Source organism: Bombyx mori, chromosome 1 (assembly GCF_030269925.1).
Source record: "Bombyx mori chromosome 1, ASM3026992v2".
Taxonomy (NCBI): domain Eukaryota; kingdom Metazoa; phylum Arthropoda; class Insecta; order Lepidoptera; family Bombycidae; genus Bombyx; species Bombyx mori.
In genome coordinates, this window is record NC_085107.1 from 7,233,055 (window position 1) to 7,252,968 (window position 19,914).

At 36.1% G+C, this 19,914-nt stretch overlaps 1 long non-coding RNA gene across 1 annotated transcript in view; it reads right to left on the bottom strand.

Moving 5' to 3' along the window:
* Positions 1 to 19,914, bottom strand: part of LOC134198872 (uncharacterized) — a 49,320-nt gene that overhangs the window by 17,766 nt on the left and 11,640 nt on the right. Inside the window, exon 2 of the long non-coding RNA XR_009973133.1 lies at positions 9,392 to 9,562. This is a non-coding gene — a long non-coding RNA (uncharacterized LOC134198872). The remainder of the gene's footprint in view (positions 1 to 9,391; positions 9,563 to 19,914) is intronic.

The window sequence follows — 19,914 nt, forward strand, 5'->3', positions numbered from 1 at the left end:
TGGTTATTACCTATCATTTATGTAGAAAGCAGTTATTGTCGCTTAGTCACGTTTGCCTTTCAAGCGTCGATATGTATCTATGTATTTAAACGTAATTATATCAGTCTATGGTTCCCATAGTAAGGTGAATCCTAATTTGAGGCCAGATGACTGCTATTCATAGGTTTGTCGTCAAATCCGTTTGATCGCATCTTTGTTATATCTTTAAATGTACACAAAGTTTCATAATGCCAAGCATATATTTTATGTCTTCATATCTGATCTTTTAATACACAGTTTATAACATAATTACGTACATGACAAGCTATTGGAGAGAATGGAATAAACTAACGTTAATCAAACATTGCAACTCCCAAATATAACCTTGTAGTGCTTTAGCCGATCTAGGCAGAATTGTTGTGAACTACGCAGCCATAGTACGAACGAAATTGGTGTTCGCCTCTCCGTGTTCCTGAGCTGGAGGCGGAGGGACCTGGCAAAGGGGAGTGGGGTTGCATTGCTTGCTACGCTATTCTACGCCACCACATAGTTTTGTTCGCAAGCTTTAGTCGGCCCTCACGGCTTAAGGCGAAGCCTACTCTAATTGGACATTTTCAACTGTTTGTTACGGCCACTAGAACAACAATAGCCACGCTTGTTGCTGCAGCGCTCTAACGAAATGCTTTGTGTAACTAAATTAATAATTATGAACGAGAATCGGTAACAAGCTATTATATCGACCCTTGCGCGGCTCGAGTACCCTTTTGTAGTGAATAAGTAAAATTCAATGCATTCATTTTCGAATGTCGGCCACTTTTTCCTATCGTGTTAGTTGTCACATAAACATGGTAATTCTTGGCCGTCTAGATAAAGAAGCAGCTGCTGACATACTTATTAATAGGAAGTACTGAAATCCAACACTAGTTATAGATATAACAGCACCTGCCCGTTATACCATTAAACGACTTTTTAATGCTCCGCAATAATTTAAAAATAAAACACAACACGATCGAGTACTGATAATATTGTTTTCTAAATAGTGTTCTGTTACGTGTGTTGCATCACAGGCAGTGAAGTGAACAACATTTTATTTACATTCGTTGTGATCGTAGTAAGACGTGTGTTGTGCCCGAACGGATTGATAACATTGCCCAATCACGTCATCATCCTTCCCGGTTTGATAAGGAGGATATACTTGTATTAATTTTGAATTTCAACCTTATCCTGCATTATTTGGGATTCAATTTCGAATGACGTTCATAACGAAACTACCAGTGAACTGTATATCAAATATTTTTTGTTAGTGAACAGTTTTATTTCATTAGCACTGACTGTTTTGTGAGGTGGTTACCGAAGCCGATGACGTCACGTAAATGATGCCGTATTCCTGGGATATAAGGTCGAATTTAAAAAAAAAGGTTGTCCTCAGCAAATTAATATCTTCATGATTAAGCGTAGTTTTGTTTAACACATAAACAATGAAATGGGACATGTCCTTAAACAAGAAAGGGGAAAAATAATTTTATAACCCCATGGGCTTAATTAATCCAGATACTTAATTAATTGTACTCTTTACTTTACATAATTACCTACATTTAACACTGAAAATTTCGATTTGTCTTCATTTAATCTAGCGGTCTCGATTCCAATTCGTTTCGCTGTATCTTTAAAATAAACAACGTTGTATTGCAACCCGTAGCGTATTGATAGATGCGTTATATCGAAAATAATTATTTACCGACACGCTTATTCCTTGCGAAACAGGTTATTGTAACGACGAATAATGTTTATAGGTACATTGAGTTTTTATAGTAGGCTAGCAGTAAAGTTTTAGTTTTATTAAGACCCCTTAAGTGGATAATTTACAGTTCCATTCGAAGTCGTTATGTTTATATTTTGGATGGAATGAAATTAAAAAAAAAAAAAAAATGCGAAATTGCAAAAACTCGCGTACCCTTAAACGCGAACACGACAAAACTTCATCCCGACAGGTTCTTGCTAAACGCTCCGCCCTGCAGCCTCGCAGCTTAGAGCAATTTGCAAGAGTTTCAACCATAGCACTGTTTGTTCCGCAGTTTTATTAAAAGCACTCGCAGTTTGTGCAAATGCAAATTGTTCGCGATATTAAAACTGTTCGAATTATTTTAAATCGCGTTTCCTGATTGGATGACGCTAATCAAGCTACGAAGCTCAAGTTTGATATGTGGTTTGGTTGCTTTTTTTTTCATAGAAGCGATTCTCGTTTTTCTTGTCTTTTTTTTTATTGCCCTTGTTGGCAGACGAGCATACGGCCCACCTGATGGTGAGTGGTTACTGTAGCCCATGGACTTCAGCAATGCCAGGGGCAGAGCCAAGCCGCTTACTTTTAAGGTTTCATTTAAAACATAGAGGAATGGGATTTCGAGAGACTTAGGCAGACATAAAGTACAAAAGGATATGTTATACTAGCGTAAGCACGGGTCGGTGCAACTTTTCAATCTATTCTGTACCAAAACTGGCCTGAGTTTGAAGCCTGTGATTGAAATTGACATGCAATTGAGACTCCGAGCCGGGAAGGTGTCGGCGGTATTGTGAGACACGTTTATATTTACTAATAGATTCTTAATTTGCTTTAGTAATTTGCATTCCTTGATTTCATTCTTGGAGTAAGTTAATTAAAAATATATTCGTTGACGACAAAAACAGAATGAATAATTTATTATTTATTATTATTTTATACGTTTATTTAAAAATATGAAAAAACAATGTTAAAAAGCAAAAGTGATTAAATCAAATTTAGATGGAACATAAATTTAAAATTATTTATTGTCGTTAAGTAGTCTTGAAAAAGCAGCAGAAATTTTTTAAAACTTCAACTCAAAACATGCTTGCAGTTAAGAACTAATTCTCGCCCACTAGAAGTGGAAGACAAGTGTGAAACCGATAGTTCATGGTTGACAGAGCGGCAATTTGCTGTACAAGCGAAATTGTGTCTCAAATCTGTATGCTTAAGAATCGGTTTGGGTTAAAGAGGCGATGTTGGCGCCACATGCGACCGAGACACACCAAGACGAGAACTTTTCAGATTCGCAATCACTGCGCGTGAAAGTTTCGAGCAAGTATTAAGTTTAACATGAACTGAGGTGGGATAGTTTCACGCTGTTAGTATTACAGTCATTCTCGCTAAACTTGACAGGATTTATTTAAACGACCCAACTTAACATTGTTTCTGATCCGTATTTCGAGTACAATTCGTGTCCGTGTGGCCTCTGTACACTGATTGAATAAGTAAGTTTTTGTATTGAGATTTAATAAAATAAAAGGACAGAGTTCTAAAAACGACACACAGCAAGCTCCAAGGGTGAAATTTTATGAGCAAGACATTTTTCAATTGAAGTACAATAGATAATAACATTATATTATAATAGTTACTAGCAGCCCGCCACGGCTCCGCTCGGGTCTTTAACAAAAATTTCAACGTTGTTTTTAATTTTTTAAATAAAAGAACACTATAATAACTGCTTAACTAAGCATATGCTGTCGCGACACTTTTTGTAAATAATAATGTGTTCTACAAAGTCGTAGTACATTATTTTATTCTATCAGTAATAGTTTTCGCAGAGCACGCGATATAAAGAAAAATTTAGGTATTTTTTACACCTTGGGTTGCATTATTGGAGTTCTAGTAAGGATCCCTTATTTATATCAAAAAAGATTATAGCCTATGACACTCGGGAATACTTTACTACTTACAATTACTTCCAAACAGTGAAAGAATTTTTCAAATCGGTTCAGTAGTTTCGGAGCCTATTCAATACAAGCAAACAAACAAATCTTTCCTCTTTATAATATTAGTATAGATACGCATTGTCTCTAGGCGTGTCGAGGAAATGTCACTGATGACTCATCATCACATACTAGTCATCTAAATATGGCAAAGGAAGTACCTGGCTTCAATGACTCATTGGAACCGCTAGACTGTCGAATCATATAGGCGATCTTTAGTTTTTAATTGACATTTATTAGGTTACTTTCATACATATTTTTAAGGAGTAAACAGAAGTATTGATCTATGTAAACGTAAAGAATGCGTGTAATAATAATAGGTAATACAATTAAAATTAAATTACCAAAGCATCTGAGTTAGGTGTGTGTGATTGAAAGGATTACCAGAAATATTTAAGAAAGTAGATTTGTCCGTTTTGATAAAACCTTTTGTCATATTTATTTTATTTAGTAATATAGCTTTTATACCTAATTATATCCTATTTAATAGTGTTTGTGTAAGCGTTCTGAAATCTAGGTTTCAAATTAGCGCACTATCAAATGTACCTAATTATGGCTTTAAATATAACACAAAATTTGATGTTTTAACGTAAATACTACGTAGATTTTGAACTAACGTGAAAGAGCTCAAAAAAAATGTTCAAAAGGCTTTTTATTAACGATGGATTTGATTTTTCACTTAATATTTTCTTGGGAAGTCAAAATTACGGTGGCTCGTCGACGCCGCATTGTTTGAACTAAGTTCGATTAACTTGGGGTTTGTACCGTCTGTTCAGGAAACTTCTCGATTGTTCGAAGATGATGCAATATGAGCTCCGAGCTCTTATTACACTTTCTTACTGTTTAAACTGCGGAGGGAAATGAAAAACTCATCGTGATTCGACTTTAGGAACGACAGCTTCATGACGTGGTGACTTCTAAAATTAAATATGGTAATATATTTTTTTGTTTGCTGGTTATTTTGTAATTTAAATTGGAGTACCAATTTTTTTTATAGGATTAATCCATCTATATATATAAAAAGGAAATACTGTTCGTTAGTCTCGCTAAAACTCGAGAACGGCTGGACAGAGTTGACTAATTTTGGTCTTGAATTATTCGTGGAAGTCCAGAGAAGGTTTAAAAGGTTAGATAAATATGAAAATGCTCGGAATCAAATACAAATAACAATTTTGTTTTTCCTTTGATGTGTCCCCCGTCGGACAGTATTCTTTTGTTTGTTTTAAGTTTATTTTATACAAAAATTTAGGTATTTTATTTATCGATTGAGGCACTACAAAGTCTGTCGGGTCAGCTAGTTTTTTATAAAATTTCCGAGCTCTTAGTACAAAATTTGCTCTTAACTAACTAATACAACGTAGAGCATATATATTTTCAAATTAAGTTAATAAGCGCCTACAGACTAGATAAGTAATCTGTCGTTAATAGAGTGTTAGTAATCTGTAGTTAATAAGTTTGTACCAGACACCATCAAAATTATGTTGCAATGATTTGAAGCCACTGCTACTGCTGCTAAAGATAGATGAGAAAAAGTCCTAGATAATAGATAGTAATCACCGCTCATGAACAAACGCGATACCAAAGCTTACAGACAGCAATCCAGGACACATCAAAACGCTCAGAGGAACCCACAGATCGCGGAGATCTATCTTGCTATTTATATGTACTCCTTAGGACTTAATCTTTTGTAATATTGTAATCACGTGTTTAAATCTTGAATCTAATAAAACAGAATATAGAATATACATTAGAATACCTATGAATTTCAAAAATACATTTTGCAACTTTTCAGACCGGATCTTTGGGGTTAAAGAAATTATCGCATAAGACGATGTAGCTCCAAAAAATAAAATGCAATGAAAAAACGAAACATGTGTCTAAAATCAATAATAAATGCGGAAAGTAGATCCGATCCACGATTATATTGAGATATGTCCGAAACAAACAAATCGAGTATTACAAAATTACAGGCCAGTGGAGATTACAGTATTCTCGCATGTTTCCCTTAATAATTCACTAGTAATTATAACAGGCGGTCTGTATTTAGCGCTATAAATACATCCAACTGCAGGCGAGTGAACCTCTTTTAAAGACAGCATGATGCTTATAGGAAGGCCAAAAAATTTATTAGAAAACCTTCTTTGTTTATATTTTATTTTTTATATTCTGCCTACGGAATCCGCTACGATATCCTTTTAGATAATGAAAATTAGGGGTCTATTCATTACATACATTTCATTAGAAAAAAGTAATCTAGTCTATAGATATAAAAATGAATTGCTGTTCGTTAGTCTCGCTAAAACTCGAGAACGGCTAGACCGATTTGGCTAATTTTGTTCTTGAATTATTTGTGGAAGTCCAGTGAAGGTTTAAAAGGTAGATAAATATGAAAATACTCGAAATTAAATAAAAATAAAAATTTTGTTCCTCCTTTGATGTGTCCCCCGTCGGACGGATTCCTTATGTTTGTTCTAAGTTTATTTTATACAAAAGTTTAGGTCTTTCATTTATCGATTGAGACACTACGAAGTCTGCCGGGTCAGCTAGTATTTTATAAATAACTTTTTATTAAATTTAATTTAATACTTTTTTTACAATCGTACTTTCATATTGCGTGTTTTTATAAAACTATTACAATCTTTATTTATTCAATCAATTAATCAATTACATGAATGATACAATGAATTAATTTTATTTAATCAATTACATCACAACGCACACTTTGAAAACATTGTCAAGAAAATGAATAGTGTCAGTTTTAGCACAAACCTATATTTTCTGCAGTTTTCGCGATTTGTAAACATGCAAGTCCTAGCGTCTGTTTCCAATAGTATTAAGCTGTTTTTCACGCTTTATTTGGAGGGATCATTTTTAAATTCACTAAGCGTATTACATAGCCCCTGATTAAAAACAAATTAACTTGTATTTAATGAAAATTATTCGGTATTATTTTTGTTACGCTATTTTATCATTCGAACAACAATTTTTTTCTAACAAGGAATCATTCCATAGTACTTTTTTTTCTTAAAATTAACAAACATCCTGTACATATTCCGGTACATTGGCTATAACGCTATAACATTATGTTATTACGGGCACACTATGTTATTACATATACAACGTTTTCAAATCGAAAAACGTGTCTTTATCTATTTATGGTGAATTTTCATTAAGGGTTTGGATCCCCACCCTACATTTAACGGTTCTTTGAGGACCAATTACCTCGTTACTTGATGGGTTTTAAACAGGCCTTTACTTAGGGACTATCTTTTTAAGAGATCTTTAAGTGTTTTCTGTACGTGTTTATGATTTGACAACGACAGTTATTAATTGTGTTACATTTATTTAGCAGACGGTTCTTCAGATTGCTTATTATGGTTATTTTTCTAGTATATGCGAGTTCGCGGTCTGTATTAGCTGACTCATATTATTATGTACTCCAAAATGCAGCGTGCCGCCGAATTTGAGGTCGAGGCCTAAGTTGTGTTATAAAAACACATCTTTTGACCTTCAATCGCCTCTGTAATCCTTCGATATAATACATATTATAATACTTATTGTAATACATATCCATACAATAATAACGATTCATTAGAGAGAAGTTTTTATACATTTAAGATTTGATGTTTGATTTAGATTCAAAATAGTTAAACGTATAATGCAGGGAATGTGTGACAAGCTTCCGCAGGTTTTCTTTGGAACTATATGTTTGGCCAAATTTGGTTTCAAAATTAGTAAAGTTAAACTATAAAGCGTAAATTTGTTCAATTACCTCACGTAGGATAATTTTAACGAATAAAAAAAATTTAAATCAAAAAAATACATGGGCCGATCTAGTTTGATATAATAAAAACAATAATTAATAGTCAATAGTAAGAAAACAAAATGTACCGCAAGGCAAGTACAAAAAGGCAACGGGAAAACAATTAGCATAGTGTTACTCATGTGTTTACACTTTTTCTGAAATCTTTCTCGAAAAGGAAAACACAAAAACAATACATAGATGCAACTATGACAAAATTTAGTTCAGTAAGGGCTTATTATGATCATATAGAAGCTGACACCAAAACATAATCCGATATCTCAAACTATTCATTCCGTTTGGGAGCGCAATAAGGAATCTAATTTTAAAAATTAAACTTCCATTTGACGTCGTGTGTGTGACGAATGAAAAACGACGCGAAAGGGTATATCAACCCTTCTTTTAAAGTCAAAACATTCGTTCAACAATCTGTGTTCAAAATTATGGTGACAGACATTTTTTATAGCGGCGCACTAATATTATATTGTGGAAGTGAATTAATTTATTGCCACGTTAATAAACGAACGCGTAATTTTTAAATTGGTCGGTTACGCGTCGTGGAGACGTCGATCGATTTAAGTGTCGCTTTTTGTATATTTTTCTTTTAGTAAATCAATTAATGAGTCATTGATGTGAGCACGTAGTATTGAAAACATTAAAGTAAAATATACACTTTTAAATATAAAATAACGAACATGTGCAATTCTGTTGACTCGTAAAATGTCATCGGTAAGGATTATTGACGCGAACCCCGTTTTGGATGCTATATAAATTGAGCTTGGCCTTATCGAACCGAGCCATTTTATCGTACCGTTATATTTTTACGCAGTCAACCCATCAACTCGACCACATGTTTTGGTCAAATAGTAAAAACCGTAAGCGACTCATAAAACATCCATAATTTAAACGAAAGCGTAACTCAATAATAATGATTAACAATTAATAAATACAATAAAAGTGCAATGCAATAAACATGAGCCCACCCTCATTCCGCGGCTCCGTACAATAAACAACCACACTGGCAAATAATGCTTCTCTCCTAATTCTCACACGAGCGTAAACCAATTGGATCGAAGTAATTTACGAGTTAAATCTAAAAATATGTCTTTTCTATAGCGTCCCCGGCATCGTCACAGATGGCTACACAATAATATCAGCAGGACCCCTCCAGAAGGGAGCACCACTTATTTTATAAAGTTTGAATAAGATTTTAAAAAGCTGAGTGAGTGTTATAGAAAGATTTGTGCGGAAAATATAGAGGGCGATTGTTTTGGGAAGACGGGGAAATTTCTAACGCGTTCCCCCTTTCGACTGTTGACTGGATACAAGTAAGTGTATTAAAGTAGTAACGCTTTCATTGTTATTGAGTTTTAGGAGTAAATTTGAGTTAGTGTAACGTTGAAAATAATGATGCATTAGCCAGTTCGAACTTCAGTTTTTTTTTGCCCTACCTATTTGCTGTTGGCTTAACGAGCTATTTCAGTTACGCCCAGACGGGTAGGTGAGCTCAATCAAAGAGAATTTGCTAACGCTAGCCCTAGCAAGAGCAGTGCTTCGCAGAATCTACCACCGGATCGAAATCGCGACCCACTGAGAAGATTCGGCGAGAAACTCAGTGGGCTGTGTCTATGGATTAGTTCGCTTGTCGACCGGTACCGGAGAGGTGGCTTTGTGTTGCCCCGTCGCGGTCGTATAAGCCCGCATCAACCTTGAGATGTGAGGTCGAAATCCCAATTGTAATTTAATTGTGAACTAACGACAGAGCCCTGTCCACTTTCGTCCAGGTCATTTCGTTTCTGTGGTCAATAAAACTTTGTTTTAGCGTGATACTTTGTATGTTCTTACCATCGCATATTTCCCTTGGTACCATAAGGATCAGTTTGCGTAAGCGAGTAATTCGGTATAGACACTACGTGACCTCCAACGATGTTCCCGACGTGTTTCTACTATTGCTTCAGGTCTCCCCTCTTCAACGTGCCACCGAGAAGTATCACTACGATTTTATATTACATAGACCTATGAAAGTAAAGAGATGCCATATTTAATATTCAATTCAAATTTGATGTCAAAAACTACTCTAACTCTAGTGTTAATGTTGGGAAACTATTTTAAATAGACCTCTAGGTAACTATAAAATTTAAATGCATCGCTGAAGTTGAACTGAACTAAAAACAATTTAGGAGAATATTAATTTAAAGATTTCTAAATATTTATGCCCCGATCGAAATTTTATGTATTTATTTATTTGTACCCTCTTTAGAATGCACAAATTGCTCATTTTTGTTCGATGGCGGTTTTTTTTAGAATAAATTTGACTTTAAGTTACGCAAGCACAGCTGCTTTATTATTTAAAGAGAATTTTAATAGTTCTTAATCGTTTGCTGATCTATCGACTTTTAAAGACTATGAATTTAATTGAACTAAATGTTTAAATTGAATTCTAATACGGCTTTACAAGTATATTATGAGTTACGTTTATCATGCATCGCAGTCCCGGCATAAGCATTTTGATACGCTTTCTTGGAACGGATCGCGCTTACGTGTATATAAATTAAACAAATGGCAAACGGTTAAGGCTAGATAAGACTGTGTCCATTCATCAACAGGTGGCCCGTGTACTCGTTTGAAATAGCATTAAAAAAGACGACACCAAATTTATGAGTCCTTTAAGGACCCGTTAAGGAAACTCTGCGAGTTTTCAATGTCTACGTGCGAAACACATCGTTATTCGACACGCGTACGTCGGCGGACCTCATCCCGCGCCCTTTGCGCCGATGGACTCTGTCATTATCATCGCTTTTTGCCTCACATAACTGGCCACAACCTCGAGAGATGTCATATTGTGCCCGAGGCCTATTTACGTACTCCACTTTTATGTAGGTACTATCACATACGTAAGTAAAAACATCTTTTTAGTGGAGTGCGCATACATACTAGGTATCCGAGGGAAACGGGCAAGGATATGGTCAATATTGTCCTTTTAAAAAACAAAATCATCGATTTAGTGTAAAATTGGAGTTAATTACTCGACGATCGTGAATAACTTTCAAGTGTTTTTGTCATACTAAAGGTTTCCAAGTTTGTCGTTGTGGTGTGAAGTGCACTGCCATGAATTCAATAGAGTGTTTGCATATAGTATTATTACTTTTAGCCGAGGATGGACAGAGGCTGTCGTTCTAACCAAATACGGTTATTTGTAACCAGCTTAAAGTGTGAGTTGGCGTGCTTTTGTGTTTTCGTAGTTGAAAATACAAAATTGTTTTATTTTATATGTATATACTTATATTTTTCAACCAAAACCTTTAATAATAATAAATAAATAAATATTTACCAATAATCACGCCACGTTAACTAGTCCCGTGATAAGTTCGTAAAGAACTTTTGTTACAGGTACCAGATAACGGATATAAATGTAAGATTTTTATTATACACATACATATTTTTAATAGACATCCATAACCCTGGAAAAGACATTTATACTTATCATACAAATATCTTCCCTTGGTGGAATTAGAACCCGCGACCCCCCTGTGTAGTGACCATGTCACTTACCACTACACCAGACGGCCGTTTAATGTTAAAATGTGCGCTTCTATAGCTTATAAAATTGCGTTTATAATATTCCAAAGTTTTAAATTTAATTTTTTAATTCATAATGTAATTTAATATAAATCAATTAACATTATTGTGAGCTAGCTAATAATGATAAATTATTTGGGAGATTTTTATCTGTTCAAAGAGGCTGCTCCAAAAATTCGCATCCAAAATTGTAAATTTAATTGTAAATTTGTTCGATGACATCTTAATAACGCAAATTAACAATGAGCGAATATTTCTGAACTTATTTGTAGTAATGAATCCTTAAAAAACACATTCGAAGCCACGTTTCTCAACACACTAATAATAAAGCACAGATCGAGCATGCACGTGAAAAGATAATATAATTTTATGTTTCCGTCACTATTGCTGTTGGTAATAACTGTATTTTATAGTAAACAGTTATAATAAATTATAACATTGATTTATTAGTCTAACCGAACTAGTTTTACTGTCGTTTACTAATAACCGTAATGAATAATGGAGAAATTGTATTAAATTATTTGAAATGCTTCGTTTGCCTCAGTTTGAATCCGAACAATCCTTAGTTCTTCTTAGACGGCCCCCATATACACAGCCCACTGAGTTTCTCGCCGGATTTTCCCAGTGAGTCGCGTTTTCGATCCGGTGGTAGATTCTGCGAAGCACTGCTCTTGCTAGGGCCAGTGCTAGCATCACTCCGGTTTGAGCCCCGTGAGCTCACCTACTAGTTAAGGTTACGCTGAAATAGCCTCTCTAGGCTATCAGCTTAGGTAAGAAAAATTAGATGGCCTAATAGATCGTGTTGCCGTTACTCATGAGCATAAGTAATGCTCGGGATACAGCTAATGCTTGACCTAACACGTAGGACTCTGTAAAGAAGAGTCATAGCGATCGAAAAAAAAATATGTTGGGAGTTTATTCCTGATCGAGGTTGTAGGACGTCTCAAAAATGTTGTATTGAAACGCGCTGAGAACGACAGCGGTTTGCTATGCACTAGGGTAAGCTTTGCTCCAGCTTTGGGTGATCTATTTCATTCCGGAGCATGAAAACTAAAAAGTTTTCCAATTTGTCGGAAATCCTTTAATTTAAAACTCAAGAGGCGGTGAGACTCGACTTTAAAACCGGCTTAAATGATTATTGAAGTAGGACATAATCCTCCTGAACGTGGAAGCTCGTAGCATTATCGTGAGACCAACTCGATGTTTTTTTAGTTACGTCAAATTAATCGTAAAAACAAATAATCCATTTTTTTAATAAGTTTGTTAGAACCGAACTGCTAAATATTTTTCGGTATTTTTTAGGAGAAACATGAGAGTAAGACATATGTATTTTTGATCATGTAAATGAGTAGACAAGCTAGTAGTTCGCTGGGTATTAAGTGTTAGACAATGCAGGCAGAAGTGATAGTGTAAATTCTACTCTTCTTCTAGATACTGCAGAACACTGTAACTATACTGACACCTTAGAACTTACATCTCAAAGTGGGTAGCGCACTTATGTTGTACCGAAATGTCTACATCTACGCAATAAAGAAAAAAAAAACCCGACAGAAAAAACAAAAACAAAGGAAGATGACATTATGTCGGAAATTGATATTGGAACTTTGCCGATTTCCAGTCACTACCATTTTTGTGACATACGATTCAATTCTATACAACTGGAACGCAGACATGAAGAAATAGACATGACGGTAACTTATACCAACATGGGCTAGAAATAGGCTTAGAATATCACAACTTATGCAAAAAGTAAAACAAGATAAGACGGAAAGTATCAAAACACATGACTTTAATTTAAAAAAAAGCTTAACTGATACATCATCCTCATACAAACTGCGACCAATACAGTTTATATCTACGGCACCGCTTTTCGTGTAAATCATATTCCCAATAGTGCTACATGTTTATATCCATTGAAAGCCTTACTGGGGAAAGGAGTAAAATGAAAAGTAGACACGGGTCCGATAAATAATTGAAGGCTTTGATAGAGCATCGGGAATTCCAGGTCGAACCTCGTAGAGGATCCGAAGGGAGCTATCCCTCATCCCACCCTCACACTCTACTGAATTATTCCGCAATAACACACTTGTTATGGACGTTTCTCGAGGAGTGATACTTTTATGATTTACTTCAACTTTTATTGGCACTTAAAGGAAGTATACGATTTATTTTCCGTTCAATATAAGGTGCGGGGTATATCATTTTTTGAGCTGCCACCGATTCTCTAAGGGCACTGCTAACTTACGGCCGTCACGACACATTTATTTTTAAACTCGTCACTCGATACAATATACAACTTTGTAATGTGCTTCGAGTTATATATAAGTTAAGTAACACGTTGTTCTGTTCCTGAACTTAGCAATGGTTTTATGTGTAGATTGTTTAATAGTGACAGTTAAGGGTATTCATTCAAAGTCCACATTGTGGAATTACCCGATCTATCTTCATACGTGAGATATTAAGGATCGAGCCTAGTAGAAATAGGCAGAGTGGTTGTAGGGCGCTTGCGACCTTAAAGGTCGAAATTGGGTATAATCGCTTTTTTTTATTGACTTTGTAGGCAGACGAGCATACGGCCCAACTTTTTAAAAAAAAAAATTGCTTAGATGGGTGGACGAGCTCACATCCCACCTGGTGCTAAATGGTTACTGGAGCCCATAGACATCTACAACGTAAATGCGCCACCCACCTCGAGATATAAGTTCTAAAGTCACAAGTAATTTTACAACGGCTGCCTTACTCTTCAAGCCGAAACGCATTACTGCTTCACGGCAGAAAATAGGCAGGCTGGTGGTACCTACCCGCGCGGACTCACAAGAGGTCCTACCACCAGTAAACTGATGGTGAGTGGTCTCCGTCGCACATGGACGTCAGCAATACCAGGGGCAGAGCCAAGCCGCTGTCTACCATTAAGTATTCTCCGCATGCCCATGTTGATAGACACCAAACTTACTATTCTAATACATACTTAACACGCATTCGTATAAGAATAACATCGTATGAAAATTTTCGTAATAACTTGCGACCTACGTTCTATTGTGATGCCATACAGATAAATATCATTATCTTGCTTATTTCCAAGGCCTAAGCAACCATGCGATTCAGTTTGAAGGGTAGAGCAGCCGGCATCATTAGAAGTGTGAATTCGTTCAAGGTGGGTGGTGAAATTCAGATTGTTATGTCTATGGGATCTGATAAAAGATTAAAAATCAGAAGCCCGACTATTCATTTCGTGCAAAAAAATGGTATTTCTGACACGTGAGGACTGATGGCATATCCTAATAATTTTACGTAGTGATTATCTATATATATAAAAAGGATTTGCTGTTCGTTAGTCTCGCTAAAACTCGAGAACGGCTGGACCGATTTGGCTAATTTTTGTCTTGAATTATTTGTGAAAGTCCAGAGAAGGTCTAAAAGGTAGATAAATATGAAAATGCTCGGAATTAAATAAAAATAACAATTTTGTTTTTCCTTTGATGTGTCCTTTTGTTTGTTTTAAGTTTATTTTATACAAAAGTTTAGGTCTTTTATTTATCGATTGAGGCACTACGAAATCTGCCGGGTCAGCTAGTACAGAATAAAATAATAAATATTCTGGGACACATACAGAGTCACAGAGGGCCAATTGGCTTCAAACTAGGATACTATGGGAAAAGAGTATATTAAATATTTGAATACTTTTAAATTTATATCAAAGACTCAGAAGACAAGGAGCAATTATGTCGTGTTTGTTGCAGAAAGGTTTTCTCGAAACGGGAATCTAATCAATAAGCATCGTGGCCCAGCAATCAAGGGTGCTATTGCGCTAAAGGGTCAACCTATAGAGAAGTATTGAAAGGGAGAAAGTAAGACCGCAGATGGATGGTGAAGTAAAGAAGAACTAATACCTCAAGGAAGTACCTTAATGTTGTAATGAAAAACCAAATTACATTTATCTATAACACATTTTTTGTATTTTCTTGGCCTCAATGAAAACATCAACAATATAAAGTTCTTTAACTATGAACATTGACATAATCTCGTGACTTCTTCACCAGTCACAGCTATTTACTTATCATGTCCAAATAATTTCACTAGAGAACTTACAAAATCACAAACAATACTAATTAATCCGCAATTATAATTTTATTACATAACTAAAACGGAGTTAATTGTATACGTGAAAATTTTAAAGGAAATTCATAACATTCTCCGCAACGAAATGAAGTAAAATAAGTTTCTCTATGTCGTACACGCACTACACATAAGTAATTGTATACGGCTAGATTCATTCCGCGGCAACGAATAAACATAGCAATTAAAATACCACACTTAAATCCTTCAAATGCTTCCACTCTAATTATTTACAATAACATTTATTTATGCTTTTAAATACACAGTAGTAGAGTATAAGGTTGTTAGTTCAAAAGTGAAACATACTTACAACGATTAAATTAAGAATATTCATGTGGATTGGTACACATTTACTGGTGGTAGGACCTCTTGTGAGACCGCACGGGTAAGTACCACCACCCCGCCTATTTCTGCCGTGAAGCAGCAATGCGTTTCGGTTTGAAGGGTGGGGAAGCCGTTGTAACTATACCTGAGACCTTAGAACTTATATCTCAAGGTGGGTGGCGCATTTGCGTTGCAGATGTCAATGGGCTCCAGTGACCACTTAACAGCAGGTGGGCTGTGAGCTAGTCCACCTATGTAAACAATAAAAAATAAAAAAAAACGTAACTACACCAAACCTTGTGGATTCCATAGTAATTACAATTCATCGTTGGTTAATATTTAGGCTACCATCGTAGAAGTCGTCTTCAAGGTCTTGTTGTGGAAGACTTAGCGACGGAGCGAAGATCTTCCACTGAGCGTGTAATATTACTCGGTAGACCGACGGACCAAAAGTTGTTGTTCGGAACTTGTATATATGCAAGCCGGTCTACCGAGCAATATCACTCGTTCGGTGGAAGATCTTTCTTTCGTCGTAAAGCTCTACACAAGCTTACCTTGAAAATTTCGTAAGCGAGATTCAGGCATCTGTCATATAACATTGTATGATGGCTGCCGGCCACACTTGCGTTGTATAAATAAAATTGACCCACACTTAAAACCGGCATGCTTGAGTTAATTTTCGCGCCAGTTTTTGACGTACCATTTCTGATAGTAAATCATATTACTCAATTAAGTATAAAAATACGAAAATTTAATAACACAATCATTTAAATTTACTATTTTCGTGTATACTTCTACCGCGTTTTAGTTCCAAAGTTTGGGACAGCCGCTAGCTATACAATACACAGTAATATAATTTTCACTACACGTCTCGCGTAGCTATTTCAATAAGATAATAACAACCAAATAATAATCCGAGCGTCTGCCGAACTGTGGAAAAAAACTGATCGTTATTAAAATTTATCAATCACGCAATCGCTTATAATTAGAGAGAATTTAACCCACAGACACAGCCCACTGAGTTTCTCGCTTCGATCTTCTTAGTGGGTTGCGTTTCCGATCCGGTGGTAGATTCTGCGAAGCACTGCTCTTGCTAGGGCCAGTGTCAGCAACACTCCGGTTTGAGCCCAGTTTTTTTTTTTAATGCCTTTTTAGGCAGACGAACATACGGCCTATCTGATGGTGAGTAGTTACCGTCGCCCATGGACTTCAGCAATGCCAAGGGCAGAGCCAAGCCGCTGCCTACCGCTCACCTACATGTTAAGGCGGAGCTGAAATAATCTCTCAAGGCTATCAGCATAGGTAGGAGAAAAAAAAACCGAGAATGTAATGAAACACCGATATACATATTATTATAATTTACGTTTTCTTTGATACGTACCTACACAATGAGAATGACGATATCGGCCAGTGGTTCCGAAAGATACGTGCTCGGGTTTCGTGTCGTACCGCGATGCTTATCGTGAACGGATCTGATCAAATATTATACGACAACATTAAACTGCTGTACATTGTGCTTTATGACGTCACTTCCGCGGTAATAAAATCGACTTGTCTCCAAAATGCATAATTTGTACGACTGTCACGCGCATTACGCTACTAAATGGTGTCTTTGAGAACACATTTCACACTAAACTCTCCGAGGGCTGCTTCGCCGATCATAGATAAAGTTTTGTTTTATGCGTTCGAATTATCATCGTCGACTGCTTGTTTACGATCTTCTGTGTATTAATATTTCTTTATATCGTAGCCGCACGCACCACAATATCTTCGTAAGTAATTTTAATAACGCCAACCTCACAAACTTTGTCGAAGTGTATTTATCTAACTCGCTTCTCTAAACGGGTGATTGTTACAATTAAAAAGATCCCATGATGTTTTTTTATACGTAAAGGCGGCGTCTTTTGTGACAAAAACTGTTTCTAGCGAATCTATTAATTAGTAAGATATACGACACACCCGTTGGCTTCGGCGCTCAATTATATGTATACCTTTGCCGCTTGATTAATTCCAACACAAAACTGACCTATTACAGTTTATCGATAGAGATCTAATCGATTCAAAGGGCCGCGTCTCCCATATGTTGAGTGAAATAAAAGCTTCAAATGCCCGAAATACCGTTCGAGAAAAACAATAACCGAGAGGCAGGAGACGGAACGGGGGCAGTGTCACGTAATAGGTCCGACTTCCGGTGCGTTTATCAAAAAATTTATTCGGTCATTCCTGGCGCGTCGCCGCTGCGCTTGCCGGTTCGGGATGTGTTGGCATTTAATTTATCTATAACGCTGAAAATGCCGGAGACGGCCACGCAGCCGTTATTGCTGGGGTGCTCTCACCGCTGGCGGGCCACGCACTTCCGCTATGCCAATGATTTATGGCCGCTTATGGCGTTTAACTTTCTGTTGTCCGATCCATTGTCCGAGCACCGTCGGATATGGACGAGGCGGATGATTCCCGAATTGCGGAGGGTTCGGCGGGAATACGATTTTTGATTTCACGTCCAAACGCCAGAGGTCATTGGATCCCTTCTAATCGGTTTGCGTCAACGAGAATTGACATTGATTTGTTTTGTCGATGTTCTATATTTATTGCCGTTCCATTGTGAAACGTCTTAAATACGTTTAAGATTAAAATTGATTTGTTGGCCTGAAATGCCTAGTGGGCTATGTTTAAGCATTAGGTACTTAATCTATAGGTATATATTAATACGCGAAGCAAAAACTTTGTATCCCTTTTTACGAAAATTGCGCGGACGGAGGAGTATGAAATTTTCCACACTTATAGAGAATATAGAGAAGAAGTGCACAATGCTAATTTTTTTTTTTTAATTATGCATAAAAGATACATTAAATCAATAAAGAAAACATTACACATACTAACTACCATATATTTGACACACACATACATGCATACTATTTATTTATTGTCAAACTTTTGTTCTTGACGTCTGTGGTCAAATTGAGAATAGATTAAATATTTTTTGTCTTTATTAATATTTTTCTATAGTGTGTAGTCTTAGCGTTGAAAATACAATCATAATAATGTACAAAGTTACAATTCCAATTAATTATAGTGGAATCTCAACTACTGCGGGACCTCTAGTTTGAATAAAATTGTGTTACAATACCCTATTTAATATATACAAAGTTTTCCTAAAATCTTATACGTATTGTTAATCATATCTAATTTTTGGTCGATTTCACGGTACACAATATGTGTATGAAATATATAAATCATACTCAGTCATAGCAAGAATGTTATTCTATATATTCATAAAGTGTGATTAGTTATGTCTAGTGGACGTCTAAATTTTTTTGCCTCTCCCGTAGCTAATGTTGCATCTCGCTTCAATGCGCAATAAGTTCAGGAGAGAACGCGTCATAGAAACAACGATAATGTACACACTAGACTTTATAGTTGACCGATTCTCACGATGAGCACTTAAGTTGTCAACGCGGCCCTCGCTACATCAACAAGTGAGCTTAATTATTGTTAACAACACATGATTTGTCTGAAGTTTCATTGGAAAACGTACTAATTATTATATATTTGTGCTCGCTTTGAATTCGCCGACACTGTTTTTATTGTGCTTAATGTTTCAAACGAGTTCGAAGGCTATGTTAATGTTAAATGGTTACTAGAGTCCATGGAAATCGCAATGTGAATGCAGCCATCTTGAGCGTAATTAGGATGACGTAAGCGGCTCTAGTATTAGTGTTGGACGGTACGATGATTTTGTTTATTTCTGCCACGAACTAGTCGCTTGATAAGGTTCGGAAGCTGAGACTGTCGACATATACTAATATTAAGAAATGTGAAAGTTTTTATGTTTAGATGTTTGTTAAAATGGTTTAACAGATTCAGATTTATTATCCCAAAAAAATGTATAAAAAACTTTTATCATGATAAATTTGGGAAACGCCAAACATAATATGTATCTTTTATAATAAACATGACATTTTGTTATCTGGTTTTTGATTTTATGCACCCAAAGGATCCACGAAAAATTTTCATAGAGCAGAGAGTGCCGCAGATACATATATATATCCCCAAAAAATGCTTGTCACTTTTTTCGAACAAATTTAACGTGAATATATGTAGGCACAGAATGAGCTTAGCTCACAACAAAATTCCGAAGCTGATCGCGCATTCCAAAGCAAGCAACGGCAGCAGGATGCTGATGGGATCCGGTGGTAACTTAACTTGGACAGGCTCTCTAAGAAGCGGATTGGCTCTACCCTTAATATTGCTAATGTTTATGGGACTTTCGGAGGGGCGCCCGAGCACTGTGCTAATGAAAGAATATTAGCTATATTATGGAGAGATCTCACCATCAGACACCGGTTTAG